The sequence below is a fragment of the Aulonocara stuartgranti genome (assembly GCF_965226115.1).
Source record: "Aulonocara stuartgranti genome assembly, chromosome: 15".
In the NCBI taxonomy this organism is placed as follows: domain Eukaryota; kingdom Metazoa; phylum Chordata; class Actinopteri; order Cichliformes; family Cichlidae; genus Aulonocara; species Aulonocara stuartgranti.
Genome location: NC_138951.1, coordinates 41,562,625 through 41,584,945, shown reverse-complemented (window position 1 = coordinate 41,584,945; position 22,321 = coordinate 41,562,625). Strand labels below are relative to the sequence as shown.

Genomic DNA, 22,321 nt, shown 5'->3' with positions numbered 1-22,321 from the left:
TCTGAGCCATTTTAACATTAGAGTCTATGGAAGAGTTGGAGGGAGGAGGCTGTGCATTGGTGACATTTATGAAAGAACCATAACACCTAGTACAATAGTAAACACATTGGATGAAAGAGGACAGCCATGGCTACGTTTTGAGGGTAAAATCATACCTGTAGAGCAAACGCTGCGGACACAGCAGCAGTTTTAAAAAATATTTTAAGATTAATTTTTTTGCTCCTCTCACTCTAGCAGTTGAGCTGCCTCACTCTAGCCCCAACATTCCGTCCCATACACACCCATTATAAACTCTGAAACGGGTGAAAAAACATCATGAAACTTAAACTGGAACTGAAGAAAAAGTATAAAAGATATTGAAAAGATAAATACAAGTTGAATAGTTGAATGTCTTGTCTTCGTTTTAAAGTTTGAATGGTGGCTCTATGTCAATGTATGTGGAAGTAGTAAGAGTTTAAAAATGAGTAAGTTGAATGAGGATTTGAAGGGTCTCCCCATTGAAATACATTATAAATTTTTGTTGAATAAAGTTGAATAAAATTAAAAATATAAATGTTAAAAATATGAAAAATAGAAGCAGTGTTGTCCAAAAGAATAGGAATCTAACGGTGTTTGAATGGTTTTTCTAAGTTGAACGGTTTTGAAGTTATAGGATTACAAAAAACGTACGGAATACAGAATAAAATATAATAACTAGAAAGTGCATTTTCTGAAGAAACTGCAGTGTGAATGCTTGAATCTGAATGTATGCACTGAAATGAATTAATTGCTGAATGTTAAGTTAAAAATTCCGAATGAGCTGGAAAATACAGAAATTTTCACCTGAAAACAAAAGTGCAGAACTTTTGAAAGCTGATGTTCACACAGAAGAAGTTGGAAAAAAGCTAAACATGTTTAAAATGTAAATAATAAAAAGATGAGTAATGACAAAAGAAAATTTAGAGTCAGAAAACCTCTGAATGAATATTAAAAGTTCAAATTCTTCTAATTGAAATGAACTTAAAAGATGAACAAAAATTCTGGAGAAAATACAAACTTTAATATACAGCATAATGTTTTTCAGACATATACACATGTGTATATCATGTTTAATAGTATTACATACATCAATTTGTTTTGTATGTCATAGAAAATAACATAAAAATCTTAAGTCATATTTTACAGCTTCTTTCTGAAAAGGACTAGTAGAATAAATAAAAATAACTAAATTAAATAACTAAATAAAAAATAATAAGCAAGATATGAAATACATGAAAATTCAACTTTTAAAACCACAATCCTGAACCTTTAAATTGTGTTGGTTTCTTAGAACATGGCTGAACAGCTGTTTCTATCGTCCTACTTAATCTGTCTACACATCTTTTTATTACTCATTCTTCTTTATGTTTTAATGTAAACAGAGTCCACACAGTGGTAAAAGAGAACTGTATAGAGATTTTTGAGTAAAGTCAAATGAAAGCGTAAGGTGGTGACACAGTTTAACACATGCAAATAATCAAATAAACACATTAGTCCTTTTTGTGAACATGGATAAATAAGTATCAATACAGCATTGTTCAGCCATGCCACTAAATGCTTTTTTACACATTGTTTTAACCTGGGCTCAGACACAAAGTCCCAAAATTAGTTAGTCCCTGACTTTGAGTTGTGGTTATGACTAATTATTATACACAAGGCTTTATCTATCTGAACTCTAAGGACACAAATATGAAAAAAAAAAAACTATACTTACCAGCTGATACCCCACACTACACACTAGGTGTGCCATGTGACCTGAAACTTTGGTACAAAATCATCATAATCATTCTGTTAACACTGTTTTTTAACGCTGTTTGTGTTGATGTTCAGCAGTTTAAAATGTTTTAGATTGGATTACATGGAATGAATTTGAATTTTCTTGGGGGGTTTTGTGTGTGTTTTGTTCTTAGCAGATTTTTTCTTCCATACTGTTGAATTCCAGTTACCACATTTCTGGTCATATGACATCCCGAGTGCCCACTTAAAAAAAATCCCCACAGTTAATTCAACATTAGAACAAAATAAAAATATCCATCCATCCATCCATTCGCTTCCGCTTATCCTTTCCAGGGTCGCGGGGGGCGCTGGAGCCTATCCCAGCTGTCATAGGGCGAAAGGCGGGGTACACCCTGGACAGGTCGCCAGTCTGTCACAGGGCCAACACACAGGGACAGACAACCATTCACACTCACATTCACTCGCACATTCACACCTAGTGACAATTTGGATTAATCAATTAACCTATCCCCACAAATAAAAAAATAAAAATATGTTAAAGAAAAAAAGGTTTGCTCTGTGATGAAATACTAAATAAGCATACATTGTACAGAGCACTAACAATGACAACAATCCTTTAGCCTGTTGATCAGAGAGAGGCAGTCATTATGTCCATTTAAAACCTGTAATCACAGAGCACATCGTTTCTGTGAAACTATAAAGTCCCATATGATCCTCATCATGTCCAGTGACTTCAGAGTGGATCCTCCCTGTCATCCGGCCACAGTTTGATGTGTGGCAAGCAGCACAGAAGCAGGATAGCTGAGGACTTTAAAAGAAGAGCAGAAAACAGGAATATGTAGTTGTAAATGTAAATATCAGTGATACTTGTCTTGTCAAAGGGAATAAAATAATGAAAATGTTAACTTACACACTCATTTAGGGAGGATCTTGACACTGCACAGAGGAGGCACAGTCAGTCTGACAATGATGGTGATCTCCAGGGATGTTTTCCTGCAGCAACATTCCTGCCAACTGGCCATATGATCCAGAGTAGTGGGTTTGTAATGAACAGAAAGGTGTATATGTTAGGTAGTGTGCACTCAGAGCTGGTCCTAAGAAACAAACACATCCTGTAATAAACTGAATACCTGTAGTAGTGCTGCTGCAAATATGAAGCCCTTCTATCATGAGTGGTTTCAAAGAAGGTGTTTTGGAGGCTCAGTCACAGAAACTGTGCCGTCTGTTCAGTCCTGAGTGTCTCAGCTCTGAAGGGGATGGATCACAGAGGGAAACACCTGAGTACAGACATTACAATACACTCTAACACTCCTAAGGTCAAGTGAAAACACAATTTAAACACTTTACAAAGAATGAATACATGTTTTCATGGAAATTATGTCATTAACCCTTTTTGTTGTGAGTAAATCTCACCGGCTGCTTGTGGGACAAGCTAGAAGGAGGACTTATCACAGAATGTCTCCTGTGCTCCAGATGTGAAGTCTCACGCTCTGATCGTACGGCGATGAAGATGGTGATGATGAAGTTTCTCTGATCTGTGGCATTACAGTTTCTGGCTGCTATGTGCTTCACATTGTTGGATTTTACATGTGAAGCTTGGAGAAGACACAGGAGGACTGTGTCTTGCTTAAAAAAAAAAAAAGAAAAAAAAAGGAAACCTAACAGGAAAGGAAACCCCCCCCCTCAACTCCCACCGTACCCTCCCCCCCCCCTCCCACTCAACTCCCCAACCTCACACCATCCAATGTCTATACAAATGTAGGGTATCAGCTGGTAACAGAAAGCAAGTGTAACATATGCACTACATATGTAGCACTGCTGAAACATTTCTGGCCAGAAATGTGCAGTTATCAACCCAGACCCACCCTGATGATTGCACTGGCCAGAAACATGATAAAAGCTCATAAAAATTTATGTTTCATAGTAAAATTGGTCCAAAAATATAATCGTATACTTTTGAAAAAGTTTAAAGTTTATAACAAACCAAAATAATAACATTTTTGTAAATAGTATTTCAAAATAGAGGCACACATAAAGTGGCTTAACTGTCATTATTGCTGTAATTAGGTTTTGTTTGTTTGTTTGTTTGTTTGTTTTTTTAAAAAGCAACCTTTAGTCATTATTGTTCTCTCAGAAACAATGAAGAAGCTGTTGAACATTTATGTGTTGTGTAGGCAATCCTCTGGTCCACCCTCCCTCCCTCCCAGCCACAGTGAGACTGGGGCAGCCTGGCAGGATGTTGAAGCCTGGCTGCAGAGAGGATATGCCTACACTATTCATTTTAAACTGCTATATTTGATTTTTCTGACATTTATAGGTTACTGTTAGTGAATTTTAGATTTTCTGTAATAAATAAAATTGTCATCTTTTACTGATATCATTACTTAATTCATGTAATTGTATTTTATGTAAACAATTCAAACATTATACTGCAATGCAGGGCGTCAACTTTTAAATATCGCTCTACTTTATGTCTGTGAAGGTTCTCAGTCATCCAGGTCATCGTAGTCAAAGGAGCTTGCAAAGAAAAGCGTCTGGACTTCTTTCTGGAGTTCAAGCATCGCTCTACTTTCTTAAGTCATTCAAAAATATAGAAATTACTTACTGTATTCAAAGATCTAGATCATGAATCATCACAGGACAATACACAGTATACTGGGTCATGGTAACTATGGTATGTCTTCATGACTCCAGAATGGAGACATCGATCTGACTGAGAAATGAAAATTAGGTCAAGCAGTGTGTTCTTCTCTGTGGTAGGGGCAGTGATGACCTGTGCGTATCCCCTAGACTCAAACAGCTCCAGGATTGGTTTGTTTGCACTGGATAAAACATTCTCATTAAAATCACCACAAACTATGATGGGATGACAGTCCATGATCTCCAATGAGTCTAATAGGCTTACCAGGTTTTTCAGGAATGGCCTCAGAGTGTAGTCTGGAGGTCTGTATACAACTGCAATCAGAGCACTGACTGGTGCTTCAACCTTTAAAGCCAGAAATTCAAGGTCAGTTACATTATGGATGTACTGTTTTTCATGCACTTGAATGTCACTTTTCACATAAACAGCAACTCCACCACCACTTCTGTTTGCCATCTGGGGAAAGTTTGTGTAGGACAGGTGTCTGTTGCGTTTGAACAAATTGTAATTTTCCAAGTGGAGACTCTCTGCGACAAAAGAGCCCCGCAGGTGTGTTTCTGTTAGGCACAAAACATCTGCTAGACACAATTCATGGTGACTTTTGATGTCATTAATGTGAGCTGGCAGTCCCTCTGTATTATGATGAACAATGGTGAAAACCTCTGACCTGCTCAGTGTTTGCCTCACGTGTAGAAGAGGCATCATGTCATCAAGGTTGGCTTGTCTCATGTTCTCAAGCGCTGCAGTGATTTCTGGGTTGGTGAATATTTTTTTCTCCTCCATATCAAGAAGATACAGTCCACTGAGAGACGTCACTCTACTGACAGCTACGTAGGCCATGCCGGGCTCAAAAATGCTCTTAAGAGAGACAACAGCTGATGTAGTTGTCATACCCTGTACCTTATGTATTGTACATGCAAAGGCCAGCTTCACTGGGAACTGTCTTCGTACCACTCCTTTCTGCTTCAGATTCTCCTCTGCTCTCTCAATGTACACCATATCGTCTGCTGGTGTGCGGTTATTCTTTCCAGATGTCTCATTATCCATTTTAAGTCCAAGCTTGATGATGTGTTGGTCATTTTCAGAGTAAACTACTCTAAGTAGTATTCCAAAAGCTCCATTAACCAAACCATTTTGTATGTCAATGTTTCTGGTGAGCATGACACGAGCTCCTTCTGCAACTTTCAGTGTGTCTGGTAACTCGTTTTTACCTCCTTTCAATGGTCTGTCTTGAAGTGCCATTCTGCCAGTTCTAGGATCTTTTCTATAATCATCTGCATGGATGTCAATGATATGAGTGTGGAGCAGAGCCAGTGTTGAAGAGTTGTGTGCATCCACTTCTTTATTAGTTGCAAAAATGTGCAATGCATCAGTCGGACAATGGGCTGGTTCAGTTATGGCCTGTAACAACAAATTTCTATCTGCTTCGCAAAGCTCATCCAACTTTCCTTTTACACGAATTCTGTTCAGCATCTCAGCAAAGACAACATCATCTTTCTGACGCATAATCTCAGTCAGAGTGATCATCTGAAAATGCTCCCGCCACAGGTCGATCTCAGACGGGTCGTGCACACAGAGAGGTTTAGACTGTCGCACTGGGGGTAGCTGATAGAAGTCTCCGACAGCAATGACTGACATGCCTCCAAAGGGTCTCCGAGTCCCTTTGATCTGTTTGAGTCTTGCATCTACATATGCAAACAGATGTCTTGACACCATAGACACTTCGTCAATGACGATTATTTCAGCATTCAAAAGTTCTGATCTGACTTCATCCAGCTGATTGCCAAGTCCCTGAATGGGAGGTTTTAAGCTTCTAGGCAGCTTGAGAAGAGAATGCAGTGTTGTTCCAGAAATGTTAAAAGCTGCAGTCCCAGTGAAAGCAGTTAACAGGACGGTGGGTTTTGATATGTCAACGTCGTCTGCATATCTGGGCACTTTGCTCAGTATCTTAGATGCTTCTGAGTAGATGCATTTGATTAGATGTGATTTTCCTGTTCCAGCACCACCATTAATATAAAAGAAAAACTGCTCTGGATTTAGAGCACAGACTCTTTTAATGCACCAGTCTCTAACTGCATAAAATATGCAGGCTTGCTTCTTATTCAGATTTTGAAACATCTGACGTAACAATGTGGGATCAATAGCAGGGGGTTCCCTGATGGCTCTGACTTCTGTTGAAGCATCAGCCTGACGGCTGTAGTCGGGCACATCTTCCTGTTCATTTTCATTGTCTCGCTCTCTTTCTTGTTCGACAAGTGGCAACCTTACGAGATCTGATTCAGGTGCCAGATTACACCATTCGTCAGTCACACCTCTGTTCTGCTCATATTCCTCAACAGCGCTCTCGATCTCCTCACTGTTTTTCTCATATTTTTCTCTGTTTCTTTTGACAATGTGTTGCACGTACTCAAGACGGTCAGTACCTGGCAGCTGTACACAGCCAGCACCATAGAAAGCCTGATAGGTTGGCAACGATGGTGTTTTCAGTTCGTGGTCTGAACGATGAGGAAGGTACAGTTTAAGCAGTCTTCCGTAATATTGCTCTGGATGTTTTTCTTGTGAGCAGCGGTGAAATCTGATGATAGCAGGCTTATTGTTTTTGCGCCTTTGCACAAACCCCATCTCATTGAGAAGGGGCAAAACATCTTTACCTTTTTTCTGTTGGCCATAGACAATCCTGCAAGTAGCAGCAAAGTCTGCCATGCACATCTCCTCATACTCTGGTGTTTCAGGTCTGGCTTTGTATTTGTCATTCAAAGATGTCATCCAAACATTGGAAGACTCAGGTGTTGTGTTGTCCAGAACTGACAGGGGACGACTCATTTTCACAGGATTATCATCAGTTGGAATGAATATTACAGCACGTGAGCATTGCTTCATGTGAAGACCACATGCACGAGCAACACACTCCTGTGCACTGATCTCTCGCTTCTTTGAATATGCCTGCATGACGGCTCTCATTTCATCGCACTCATTTACACTGTCCTTATGGGAGTTCTCAATGACAGTTTTCAGGTACTCAGATAGCCCGCCCTCTTTTTTTGATATATATTTCATTAAATAATTTGCAGCACCAAAAGCATCTAAAACAAAGCTTATGTCGATATTACTGTTCCAGGCTTCAAGCAGATGTGGATTATAGCCGTTTATCCAAGAGTCTTTTGGATCACGCTTTAGTATGATCGTACTCCTCATGTTCATTTTATTCAGGTATCTCTCATATTCTGCATGTGTCAACTTGCATCTTTCCAAGAGCTGCTCTAAACTCATGGAAGCAGTTTCAGGTTCATTTAGCAGCTGGTTCAGTGGTCTGAGCTTGTTCTTTGCCGTTTCTACTTCCAGTGCATCATCCTCACTGGGTCTTGTGATCATTGTCTCATTGCAGGGTGGTTTGGGAAAACCAAAACGGCACCCGGAGCTTAAACTCCTAAAGCACGTCTTTGTGTGGTTCTTACTGTGTTTTTGCACTTCTGTTACTTTTTTGTACAATTCAGGTTGTTTATGTGGATCAGGCAGCTGAGCTGTGATGTATTTGTTTATAAAATCAAGAACAGTTTGCTCATCATCCTCCTCAAACACAGGAGCACCTTCTACCCACAGGAGGCAGTGTATGTGTGGGCTTCCTCTGTGCTGAAACTCAACTCTGTAAAAGTAGTCAATGACTTTGCCAAGTGGCTCTGCGGGAGATAAGAGTAAATCTCTGAATAATGCTTCAACTCTCTTGTCAAACATGCGCATTGTTGTGACAGGATTGCTTCTCAGGATGTCACACTTTGCTGACCAGTCGAGTCCTTCAAAATTCACTTGTTCACCTTGCTGCCTTGTTATTGCCTCGATCACTTCAGGCCAGCGCATTTCAGCAGCTGAAAATGTGCAAAAGAACGTGGGAGTTCCCAACTGTCTGATCATGGCAAAAAGATCTCTTGTTGTTTTCTCCCAATAGGCTGGGGTTCCTCTCAGAGGCTGCATGAATCTCACTGCATCTTTATTTCGCACCAGTTTCTCCACCTCATGTTTATCTTGTAACATGCCTGAGGTTATTTTTCTACCATCTCTGGTCAGAGGCTTTGCCTTCCTTAACTGTACTGTCATGCTGGATGTAGCCAAGTGTATTTCAGTCACAAACTGTGCAAAGAATAAATAGTTTGTGTCTTTGGCAAAACGATCATCAATGCAGAAAAGTCTTGATTTGAAATACCCACTGGGGGATACTTTGATCAGCCTTCTTTCATCAAGTGTGTTTTGGCCTGTAGGAAACTGCACAGGGAAGGCCATGGCCTCCAGTTTAGGTGTTTTGAAAAAACTTATTGGATTGTTTCTCTCTGCAGGAGCAACAGAGTAGATTCCTTCACTGAAACATAATATCTCCTCAGCCACATCAGGGGGCTGCAAACAGGACTCGAGTGCAAAACCACCATTAGTCAGTCCATCTTCTTGCTCTGAATCATCTCTCATCTGTTCATGTGATTGTTCACCATCACAGGGTAACATGTCAATATCCTGTTCATTTTTATTTTGTGCTTCACTCAGTGCATTTTTCTCACAGCTGTCAATTTCCATTAAATCAGCCTCATCATAATCGTCCTCATTCATGTTTTCATCATCATCATCATCTTCATCAGGAAGTGTTGGATCACACAGCTCAGCATCATCTCTGATGCTCACATCCTTATACTGTGGATGAATCTGCTTGAGTTTATGCAGTGCTTGCACAAGTTTAGACCAGCTTACAGTCTGAAACAGCTGATGACCTTTGTAAGACAAGCGTCTCTTCAATTTTACTCTCATGACCTGAGAATTAATTCTCAATCGAGGTAGTGTTTCAACAGTTTCCTGTACCTCTGATGGGACACAGACCACATTTCCTCTAATTGCTCTTTGTCTGCCTTTGGGAAGAGGAATGATCTTGGCAAATGGTATGCACTTGGCTATGAGATGTCTCTCCAGTATGTTGAGATCAGACAGTTCAGGTGGAGTATCAGCAAGATCCAGTTTATTGGCAACAGCAAGTGCTGGCATGGATCCATTTTTAAGATGATCGTGGCAAGTGTGACAAATCCACTCTCTCTTTCTCTCATCGGGAACATTGCACTGCTCATTTCTGCAGTTTTCATCACAAACATGAACAAACTTTCCTGTCAAACATGTTGCAACCACATGTGGGTTTTTGACATAATTTGACCTTCTGCAGGGTCGTACTTGGTTTGGAAATGAAGCCTTGAAGCATACAGTACATGGGTATGATGGTCCAGCTTTGATTTGTGATTTGAACACAGATATGGCCTCGTTAATCACACTGTTGTCACTCTCTTGGGTTTGTCTGTTCACCCATCTGTATTTCCTTTTTATTTTCATTGCACATCTCATATTGTGCATAATCCTGAAGGCAAGATTACTTTGATACCTGTCTCGCATTAGTTGTTTCATTAGTTGTCTGTGTCTTACTCTGAATGCGTCATCACGTGCATAACGCTGAGTCACTCGAGATCTCTGTCTCTCTCTGAATTCAGGGTTTTCTTGATACCTTTTAGTGATATAGTTTTTTTGTTTTTGTCTAAATTCAGCATTGTCACAGTAGCGTCTTTTAATATATTGTTGTTGTTTCTTTCTGAATTCATCGTTCTCACAGTAGCGTCTTTTAATATATTGTTGTTGTTTCTTTCTGAATTCATCGTTCTCACAGTAGCGTCTTTTAATATATTGTTGTTGTTTCTTTCTGAATTCATCGTTCTCACAGTAGCGTCTTTTAATATATTGTTGTTGTTTCTTTCTAACTGTAGCATTCTCAGAAAAACGTTTTTTAACATATTGTTTTTGTTTCTTTCTGAATTCATCATTTTCACAGTAACGTCTTTTCATATACTGTTGTCTTTTCTGTCTGACTTCAGGATTGTTTTTATATGCCTCGCTTGTGCAAGATTTTTTCTTTTCTTTGTAATTTTTATTTGAAGCATACTTTTGTTGTTCTTTCCTTTTTTGGTTTTCTTTTCTCTTATTTCTGGGTTTCTCTGATGCCATTAATCTTCTTTTCATTTTGTTCCTTTGTTGTTTATTAACTTTTTTCAGTTTTTGTAAAACTATATCAGAAAGGTCACAGGCAGCAACATTTGTTATGGCAGCATTTGATTGACATGAAAAAGCATCACTTGATGGAAGGAAACTTAATTCACTGCATAGTTGTTCAGTGGGTATATTAGGAGGTTCATTCTGATCTTCATATGATGTGAACTGAGTCATTTGGTCTTCTTTTTGTTTCACCATTTGACAAAAGATGTTCTCAGTCAGATCAGTGGTTGTGTTTCTCCTTGGAGAAGAGGGGTTTGCTTCATCAACAGTTGCATCAGAGTGAGTAGGTGCCACAGCAGTGGCAGCTGTTGGTCTGCAGACTGTGTCTGTGATAGTATCACTCAGGTTGACTGTGCTCATACTGTAGAACTGCACAGGCTTCAGCTCATAGTTACAAGAAGGTGATATCTCCATCATTTCATAAGAATCTTGGATCCTCTTAATCATGTCACTGAGGAGTGTGAATTTCAGCATCACTGCTGTACCACGATTACGTGACTGTAGTAGTAGAGGAAGACCACTGGGTGTTCTGGAGTGTGGATCAAAGAAACCATATTTGCTTGATGTGGATCTGAACACTGCTATACACAATCCACTCATAATCAGTAAGGCATACTGCACATCTGACAACAGGCAGCTCAGTCCTGCTTCTAAGCTGAGAAAGGTATCTACTGCTTCCTCTGGAGGTTCTTCAAATGTCCCATACCGGGAAGGCTGTGTCATGTCGACATCATACATAGACCAGCGAGCATCAACTTTGTCTGGCAGCTCATCGGTTGCCAAATGAATATTTTTAGGAAATCTTTTCTTGGCCTCTTTGTACATCACATCACCTTTATCCAAGACCAGATTAAGGTCAGCTGTAGTCATGTTTACATTCTCATGAAGGAATGCAAGAAATGTGAGTGAGTTACATGTGCACTGCTTGTTTCTGGAGTCTCCATACTTGGGATGAGCCTGGCTGTGAGATGCACAGACCTGTGTAACAGATGGCTGATTTTCAAGGTTCATTCTTTCTGCATGAGATGGTCCTGCCACATCACTGTGACAGCCTCTTTTCAAAAAATCAGCATAACCCACCTGTGGGTCACATGACACCTCATGTTGTTCATTAAATTCATGCTGCAGTCCACTCTTTACAGCATCAGCATAAGATACCTGTTGTACATGTGCAGGAACATGTTGACCTGCCTGTTTGACACCATCAGCATTGGTCTTTGTAGACACACTGTCTTCTGCAGAGCTCTGAGGAAAATCAAACTCAGCCTGTTCACATATTGGTACACTGTGAAACTCATGGAACTTCTTCCAGCGTTGTTTTGCAGCTTGTGACTTTTTCTGCTTCCTTGGCATTTTCACACACCTGTGTTTCTTAGGCTTTAGAAAATATGTTTATAAAATAAGAGTGGCACACACCAGGAGATGTTCTCTTTGTCTTTATATTTCAGTTTTTATTTGTCAGAAACAGTTGTCTTTCGTTTGACAGTTTGTTCTTCAGTCAAGAGAATATTATGCACTCTCTTTATTAGCTTGGCACAACTTAGCAGCAAGCGCAAAGTGAAAAACAGGTAGAGAGAAAATTTAGAAGAGAGAACAGGCAGAGCAGGAGAGACACGGCTGGGAAATCACAATCAAACCGTGAATTAGAGTTTTCTTTGTTTGTTCTCAGGTAGAGGCAATATATGCACTCCTTATTGCTTTAATGGCTTGGCGTTTTTCAGCAGCAAGCCAAGAGTGAAAAACAGGTAGAGAGAAAATTTAGAAGAGAGAACAGGCAGAGCAGGAGAGACACGGCTTGGAAATCAAACCGCAGATTTTTCTTTGTTTGTTCAGTTTGTTCATAGGTTGAGGCAAAATATGCACTCTTTATTGTTTTGTTGGCTTGGCGTTTTTCAGCAGCAAGCCAAGAGTGAAAAACAGGTAGAGAGAAAATTTAGCAGAGAGAACAGACAGAGCAGGAGAGACACGGCTTTGAAATCAAACCGCAAAAGGATTGTTGGTTTGGCAAAATTTCTCACAAACCACAGAGTGAAATACAGATGGAAAGAAGGCAGAGACAACAGGTGGAGCAAGACAGAGGACAGAGGGGTTGGGGGGTTGGGATGTGAGAGAGAAGACTGGAGATCTGGTCCTTGTTCTTCTTCTTCTACACACTGTGAACAAAAAAACAAGAAAAATATAATAATTTTATTAAAATAATATCACATGGTAATTGTATGAACTAATTGTGACTACTGAAAAAGGACAAAACAAATATTCAAGCTAAACTGTTGTCGGCTGCCATGTGCAAAAAGTTGCATAATTGGGCACTTTTTAAAATAATAAATATTTAATTAAATTCAGCAATAATATTTTTAAATATTCAAGCTAAACTGTTGTCGGCTGCCATGTGCAAAAAGTTGCATAATTGGGCACTTTTTAAAATAATAAATATTTAATTAAATTCAGCAATAATATTTTTAAATACAAATATGATTGAGTGAATCATTAACTAATCACATGTAGTGTGACTACAAAAATATACGAAAAAAAATATTTAGCCCAATTGTTAAGCTGCACTTGTGTGTATTTGTTATAAAATTGTGTTTAAAAGGTCTAGCAAAAACTTTGAACCCATCACTTTACAGTTTATATTATTCAGATTTTTTATTTTTATTTTGGTCTGCTTCTCTTACAGTATGTGCACACCTACCAGGCAAAGCACAGATGTCAGTCAAGTTCCTGAAAGTGTAAGAGGAGAAATAATATGTTAGTTGTCTGTACAGTGTTATCAGACTAACAGAAATACAAAGCCCACACGACATGATACACTGAACTTATAATTAGCAGGTTATAGAATAATACAGCACACTAAAAGACACAGCAGCCATTTTATAATTCAAACTAATTACCTGAAGTATTGCCACTTATGTAAGACTGTTAGACTGTTACTAGCCTTAGCATTCCAGCTAGCATTAGCACTTCAGTTAATGTTAGCACTGTAGCTAGCGTTAGCATTGCAGCTAGCGTTAGCATTGCAGCTAGCGTTAGCATTGCAGCTAGCGTTAGCATTGCAGCTAGCGTTAGCATTCTTACTGTTAAAACTGAGCCACAATGGCAATAATGAAGCTCATTTGTTACTTTTGTCTCAGTGACCGCCAATAAATATCACAGGGATATCACAGGAATATTCTTTTTGTCAGTTAACAATTGCTAAGGCTAGTGTTAGCACTATAGCTGGCGTTAGCATTAGCATTGAAGCTAGCGTTAGCACTGCTGCTAACAGCAAAACATCATAAACCTGTATAAATGATAGCGAAGGTTATTCTTTTTTTTTTTTCCTTTCTTTATTCTTTGAACTCTGTTGGACTTGATATGTGAGTTTAAATGTCAAACGTATTTTTACCATCATAAAAATAAAACACTGCAGTACTGATTGTATTGTACTTACCACAGCAGAGAGCAAAGCGGAATGACGACAGTTGGTCCAGTGATGGGTTAAAAACAGATGAGGCGTTCAGGTGGTGCTTGGAAATTTGAGCATCAGTTTGAACAGCATTAATGAGCATATACATGTCTGTGTGTTGGTCTGTGTGTGTGACAGACATAGAGAGATAGAGGGAAAAAATACACTATACTAGTGTACAAATTGGTACTTTTTGCCCAAGTATAAGCGAATGAGTGACATACAGAAAAACAGGGCAACTGGCATTAAATGAGCAAATAAAAAGTATTAAATCTTGAACTGTTTTGTGGGTTTTATTTTAAGACTACTTTGAGTGTATTCGTGGGGAGATAAACTATACAGACTATAAACAGAAACATTAAATGAGATTAGATTAGTTAAACGTTAGTTAAAAGGTGGGGAAATTAACTACAGACAGGTAGATGCTGTGAGCTTTAATTATCCAGTCAGAAAAGATTATTTTAAAGTCATCAACTGACTCCAGATCTGAAAAACCTGTGTGCAGAAGACAAGTCCACCAATACACAATCAGCTTGCATTTAGCAGGGCAATCAGAATGCTCTATTCAGTTGGCCTACACTAACTACTGACATACTATTTGTCTGAATTATTAACGGAGCCAAGATGCAGACTGCTTAAGTAGAGAGCGAGCTTTATTAACACGAAGGCAAAACAAACAGGAACGTGGTGTACAAAAAACACCTAAGAGTAACCTAAACTGGAAAAGGCTAAGCAAAAACAAACATGAAACAGAGATGCAGGGAGATGTAGAAAACATAGGGAAGCCACACAGGGCAACAGAGGGCGATACACAGATGAACCAGCCGCAAACACAAGGCTTAAATACACAGAGGGATAACGAGGGAATGAGACACAGAAGGAGGGCACAGCTGGGAGTAATCAGACATGATTGTCTGACATGTAATCTGAACACACTGAGATTGGACACGGACCTTCAACGTAAAACAGGAAACACACCGACAGAACAAAACCCACACAAACTTAACACAGACTAGGGAACACAGAACATAGGAACATGAAATGTGAAAAAGGAGCACAAAATCCCATAATAATAATAAACTTAAATATAAACAAGGAGTCACAGACTCTGGACAATGACACTATTATTCTGTGACCCCTTTCAAATCTGCTTAATGGCATCTGTTGGAAAAACTGCTTCTAAATCCAAAATTGTAATTCCTGTCAAGCCAGCTTTTAAACCATGGAGATCCAGAGGAATTTTTCTACACAACAGCATGTTCTTTATGTTCCCGCTGTCAAAAATGTGGTCACAGGAGTAATTTAAAAGGTGGGGTCTTTTCTGCTGTTGAGACAAACTCCTGACTGAAAACAATGTATTTCTATGGGTCAGTTAGGAGGTTATCTATCTACTTGGATCTACACAGTTCAAAAAGTTTACATCTCAATGTTTTGAAAGACACGGTGTTGGAAAGAGAACAACAATGGCTACGTTTTGAGGGTAAAAATTATAATAGTATATTATAACAGCAGCAGTTGAAAGAGAAGTGTTTAATATGAATCTTGGCACAGTGGCAGGCAGAGCTCGTTAAGCAGGCAGGTGTGAGCCTGGTTGCTATAGTGACTGCACCCAATGGCTCCATACACACGACACAGACATGCACCTCACTTTTGCTGCTTAAAATGAACAGAAAAGTCAGGCCGAAACAAATCGTTCCCAAATTAAAAGTACAAGTCGTATTGACAAAATTCTTTCACCGTGAGCGACAGCAGCTTCTAGTCTACCGAATTCTCAGTTTTCATGCCTGTGGAGTTTATTATATGGACGTGGTGACAGTGGAAAGACACCATGCTCTTCTGATTTTCAAACGAACCTTCTGAGCCATTTTAACATTAGAGTCTATGGAAGAGTTGGAAGGAGGAGGCTGTGCATTGGTGACATTTATGAAAGAACCGTAACACCTAGGACAATAGTAAACACATTGGATGAAAGAGGACAGCCATGGCTACGTTTTGAGGGTAAAATCATACCTGTAGAGCAAACGCTGTGGACACAGCAGCAGTTTTAAAAAAGATTTTAAGATTAATTTTTTTGCTCCTCTCACTCTAGCAGTTGAGCTGCCTCACTCTAGCCCCAACATTCCGTCCCATACACACCCATTATAAACTCTGAAACGGGTGAAAAAACATCATGAAACTTAAACTGGAACTGAAGAAAAAGTATAATAGATATTGAAAAGATAAATACAAGTTGAATAGTTGAATGTCTTGTCTTCGTTTTAAAGTTTGAATGGTGGCTCTATGTCAATGTATGTGGAAGTAGTAAGAGTATAAAAATGAGTAAGTTGAATGAGAATTTGAAGGGTCTCCCCATTGAAATACATGGGAAATTTTTGTTGAATAAAGTTGAATAAAATTAAAAATATAAATGTTAAAAATGAGAAAATTAGAAGCAGTCATGTCCAAAAGAATAGGAATCTAACGATGTTTGAATGGTTTTTCTAAGTTGAACGGTTTTGAAGGAGTAGGCTTTGAAAAAACGTACGGAAAAATAAAATATAATAATAATAATAATAATAAAGATTAGAATAACAATACTGTGAATGCTTTTCAAGCATTCACACTAACTAGAAAGTGCATTTTCTGAAGAAACTGCAGTGTGAATGCTTGAATCTGAATGTATGCACTGAAATGAATTAATTACTGAATTTAAGTTAAAAATCTTGAATGAGATAAAAAAAAAACAACCCAAATTTAACCTGAAAACAAAAGTGCTGAACTGCTAAAAGCTGAAGGTTACACAGAAGAAGGAGTTGGAAAAAAACTGAAAATGTTTTAAATGTAAATTAGAAAACCCTAAGAAATGAGAAAAGAACATTTAGAGTCAGAAAACATCTGAATGAATATTAAAAGGTCATATTCTTTGAATCACTGAATGACTCAAATGTGATCCCTCCACTTTGATCCACACAGTTTAAAAAGTTTAAATGCCTGAGCTTTGAAAGATACGGTGTTGGAAAGAGAACAATAATGGCGACAATTTGAGGGTAAAATGATGGCTGTAACACTGTGGACACAGCAGCAGTTGAAAGAGAAGTGCTAAAGATGAATCTTGGTACAGTGGCAGGCAGAGCTCGTTAAGCAGGCAGGTGTGAGCCTGGTTGCTATAGTGACTGCACCCAATGGCTCCATACACACGTACACAGACATGCGCCTCACTTTTGCTGCTTAAAATGAACAGAAAAGTCAGGCCGAAACAAATCGCTCCCAAATGAAAAATATAGGTCGTATTGACGAAATTCTTTCACCGTGAGCGGCAGCAATGTCTAGTCTACCTAATTCTCAGTTTTCATGCCTGTGGAGTTTATTATATGGACGTGGTGACAGTGGAAAGACACCATGCTCTTCTGATTTTCAAACGAACCTTCTGAGCCATTTTAACATTAGAGTCTATGGAAGAGTTGGAGGGAGGAGGCTGTGCATTGGTGACATTTACGAAAGAACCATAACACCTAGGACAATAGTAAACACATTGGATGAAAGAGGACAGCGATGGCTACGTTTTGAGGGTAAAATCATACCTGTAGAGCAAACGCTGCGGACACAGCAGCAGTTTTAAAAAAGATTTTAAGATTAATTTTTTTGCTCCTCTCACTCTAGCAGTTGAGCTGCCTCACTCTAGCCCCAACATTCCGTCCCATACACACCCATTATAAACTCTGAAACGGGTGAAAAAACATCATGAAACTTAAACTGGAACTGAAGAAAAAGTATAATAGATATTGAAAAGATAAATACAAGTTGAATAGTTGAATGTCTTGTCTTCGTTTTAAAGTTTGAATGGTGGCTCTATGTCAATGTATGTGGAAGTAGTAAGAGTTTAAAAATGAGTAAGTTGAATGAGGATTTGAAGGGTCTCCCCATTGAAATACATTATAAATTTTTGTTGAATAAAGTTGAATAAAATTAAAAATATAAATGTTAAAAATATGAAAAATAGAAGCAGTGTTGTCCAAAAGAATAGGAATCTAACGGTGTTTGAATGGTTTTTCTAAGTTGAACGGTTTTGAAGTAGTAGGATTATAAAAAACGTACGGAATAGATAATAATAACTAGAAAGTGCATTTTCTGAAGAAACTGCAGTGTGAATGCTTGAATCTGAATGTATGCATTGAAATGAAATAATTACTGAATTTAAGTTAAAAATTTTGAATGAGATAAAAAAAAAAAACCCGAATTTAACCTGAAAACAAAGGTGCTGAACTGCTAAAAGCTGAAGGTTACACAGAAGCAGAAGTTGGAAAAAAGCTGAAAATGTTTTAAATGTAAATTAGAAAACCCTAAGAAATGAGAAAAGAACATTTAGAGTCAGAAAACATCTGAATGAATATTAAAAGTTCATATTCTTTGAATCACTGAATGAAGAAAATGTGATCCCTCCACTTTGATCCACACAGTTTAAAAAGTTTAAATGCCTGAGCTTTGAAAGACACGGTGTTGGAAAGAGAACAATAATGGCGACAATTTGAGGGTAAAATGATGGCTGTAACACTGTGGACACAGCAGCAGTTGAAAGAAAAGTGCTTAAGATGAATCTTGGCAGAGTGGCAGGCAGAGCTCGTTAAGCAGGCAGGTGTGAGCCTGGTTGCCATAGTGACTGCACCCAATGGCTCCATACACACGTACACAGACATGCACCTCACTTTTGCTGCTTAAAATGAACAGAAAAGTCAGGCCCAAACAAATTCTTCCCAAATGAAAAGTACATGTCGTATTGACAAAATTCTTTCACCGTGAGCGACAGCCATGTCTAGTCTACCTAATTCTCAGTTTTCATGCCTGTGGAGTTTATTATATGGACGTGGTGACAGTGTAAAGACACCATGCTCTTCTGATTTTCAAACGAACCTTCTGAGCCATTTTAACATTAGAGTCTATGGAAGAGTTGGAGGGAGGAGGCTGTGCATTGGTGACATTTATGAAAGAACCATAACACCTAGTACAATAGTAAACACATTGGATGAAAGAGGACAGCCATGGCTACGTTTTGAGGGTAAAATCATACCTGTAGAGCAAACGCTGTGGACACAGCAGCAGTTTTAAAAAAGATTTTAAGATTAATTTTTTTGCTCCTCTCACTCTAGCAGTTGAGCTGTCTCACTCTAGCCCCAACATTCCGTCCCATACACACCCATTATAAATTTTGAAACGGCTGAAAAAACATCATGAAACTTAAACTGGAACTGAAGAAAAAGTATAATAGATATTGAAAAGATAAATACAAGTTGAATAGTTGAATGTCTTGTCTTCGTTTTAAAGTTTGAATGGTGGCTCTATGTCAACGTATGTGGAAGTAGTAAGAGTTTAAAAATGAGTAAGTTGAATGAGAATTTGAAGGGTCTCCCCATTGAAATACATTATAAATTTTTGTTGAAAAAAGTTGAATAAAATTAAAAATATAAATGTTAAAAATGAGAAAAATAGAAGCAATGTTGTCCAAAAGAATAGGAATCTAACGGTGTTTGAATGGTTTTTCTAAGTTGAACGGTTTTGAAGGAGTAGGCTTTCAAAAAACGTACGGAAAAATAAAATATAACTAGAAAGTGCATTTTCTGAAGAAACTGCAGTGTGAATGCTTGAATCTGAATGTATGCACTGAAATGAATTAATTGCTGAATTTTGAGTTAAAAATATTAAATGAGATTTAAAAAAAACAAAAAAAAAAAACGAATTTAACCTGAAAACAAAGGTGCTGAACTGCTAAAAGCTGAAGGTTACACAGAAGAAGGAGTTGGAAAAAAACTGAAAATGTTTTAAATGTAAATTAGAAAACCCTAAGAAATGAGAAAAGAACATTTAGAGTCAGAAAACATCTGAATGAATATTAAAAGGTCATATTCTTTGAATCACTGAATGACTCAAATGTGATCCCTCCACTTTGATCCACACAGTTTAAAAAGTTTAAATGCCTGAGCTTTGAAAGATACGGTGTTGGAAAGAGAACAATAATGGCGACAATTTGAGGGTAAAATGATGGCTGTAACACTGTGGACACAGCAGCAGTTGAAAGAGAAGTGTTTAAGATGAATCTTGGTACAGTGGCAGGCAGAGCTCGTTAAGCAGGCAGGTGTGAGCCTGGTTGCTATAGTGACCGCACCCAATGGCTCCATACACACGTACACAGACATGCGCCTCACTTTTGCTGCTTAAAATGAACAGAAAAGTCAGGCCGAAACAAATCGTTCCCAAATGAAAAGTAAAAGTCGTACTGACAAAATTCTTTCACCGTGAGCGACAGCCATGTCTAGTCTACCTAATTCTCAGTTTTCATGCCTGTGGAGTTTATTATATGGACGTGGTGACAGTGTAAAGACACCATGCTCTTCTGATTTTCAAACGAACCTTCTGAGCCATTTTAACATTAGAGTCTATGGAAGAGTTGGAGGGAGGAGGCTGTGCATTGGTGACATTTATGAAAGAACCGTAACACCTAGGACAATAGTAAACACATTGGATGAAAGAGGACAGCCATGGCTACGTTTTGAGGGTAAAATCATACCTGTAGAGCAAACGCTGCGGACACAGCAGCAGTTTTAAAAAAGATTTTAAGATTATTTTTTTTGCTCCTCTCACTCTAGCAGTTGAGCTGTCTCACTCTAGCCCCAACATTCCGTCCCATACACACCCATTATAAACTCTGAAACGGGTGAAAAAACATCATGAAACTTAAACTGGAACTGAAGAAAAAGTATAATAGATATTGAAAAGATAAATACAAGTTGAATAGTTGAATGTCTTGTCTTCGTTTTAAAGTTTGAATGGTGGCTCTATGTGAACGTATGTTGAAGTAGTAAGAGTTTAAAAATGAGTAAGTTGAATGAGAATTTGAAGGGTCTCCCCATTGAAATACATGGGAAATTTTTGTTGAATAAAGTTGAATAAAATTAAAAATATAAATGTTAAAAATGAGAAAAATAGAAGCAATCATGTCCAAAATAATAGGAATCTAACGATGTTTGAATGGTTTTTCTAAGTTGAACGGTTTTGAAGGAGTAGGCTTTCAAAAAACGTACGGAATAGATAATAATAAAATAGAATAATAATAATAAAGATTCGAATAACAATACTGTGAATGCTTTTCAAGCATTCACACTAATAATAATAAAGATTAGAATAACAATACTGTGAATGCTTTTCAAGCATTCACACTAATAATAAAATAGAATAATAATAATAAAGATTAGAAGAACAATACTGTGAATGCTTTTCAAGCATTCACACTAATAACTAGAAAGTGCATTTTCTGAAGAAACTGCAGTGTGAATGCTTGAATCTGAATGTATGCATTGAAATGAAATAATTACTGAATTTAAGTTAAAAATTTTGAATGAGATAAAAAAAAAAAACCCGAATTTAACCTGAAAACAAAAGTGCTGAACTGCTAAAAGCTGAAGGTTACACAGAAGAAGAAGTTGGAAAAAAGCTGAAAATGTTTGAATTGTAAATTAGAAAAACCTAAGAAATGAGAAAAGAACATTTAGAGTCAGAAAACATCTGAAAGAATATTAAAAGGTCATATTCTTTGAATCACTGAATGACTAAAATGTGATCCCTCCACTTGGATCCACACAGTTTAAAAAGTTTACATCTCTGAGCTTTGAAAGACAAGATGTTGGAAAGAGAACAACGATGGTGACGTTTTGAGGGTAAAATGATGGCTGTAACACTGTGGAGACAGCAGCAGTTGAAAGAGAAGTGTTTCAGATGAATCTTGGCAGAGTGAGAGAGAGAGCTCGTTAAGCAGGCAGGTGTGAGCCTGGTTGCTATAGTGACCGCACCCAATGGCTCCATACACACGGACACAGACATGCACCTCACTTTTGCTGCTTAAAATGAACAGAAAAGTCAGGCCGAAACAAATCGTTCCCATATGAAAAGTACAAGTCGTATTGACGAAATTCTTTCACCGTGAGCGACAGCAATGTCTAGTCTACTGAATTCTCAGTTTTCATGCCTGTGGAGTTTATTATATGGACGTGGTGACAGTGGAAAGACACCATGCTCTTCTGATTTTCAAACGAACCTTCTGAGCCATTTTAACATTAGAGTCTATGGAAGAGTTGGAGGGAGGAGGCTGTGCATTGGTGACATTTATGAAAGAACCATAACACCTAGGACAATAGTAAACACATTGGATGAAAGAGGACAGCGATGGCTACGTTTTGAGGGTAAAATGGTGGCTGTAGAGCAAACGCTGCGGACACAGCAGCAGTTTTAAAAAAGATTTTAAGATTAATTTTTTTGCTCCTCTCACTCTAGCAGTTGAGCTGTCTCACTCTAGCCCCAACATTCCGTCCCATACACACCCATTATAAACTCTGAAACGGGTGAAAAAACATCATGAAACTTAAACTGGAACTGAAGAAAAAGTATAA

At 38.2% G+C, this 22,321-nt stretch overlaps 1 protein-coding gene and 1 long non-coding RNA gene across 10 annotated transcripts in view; one reads left to right on the top strand and one right to left on the bottom strand.

Moving 5' to 3' along the window:
• The window catches only part of ptprfa (protein tyrosine phosphatase receptor type Fa), a 397,951-nt gene that overhangs the window by 155,592 nt on the left and 220,038 nt on the right, over positions 1 to 22,321 (top strand). The gene's annotated exons all lie outside the window — the stretch shown is intronic.
• On the bottom strand, positions 788 to 3,400 carry LOC309689541. The gene is made up of 4 exons (XR_014271430.1): positions 3,169 to 3,400; positions 2,886 to 3,002; positions 2,666 to 2,769; positions 788 to 2,563 (listed from the first exon to the last, which is right to left on the bottom strand). It is a non-coding gene; the product is annotated as an uncharacterized lncRNA (long non-coding RNA).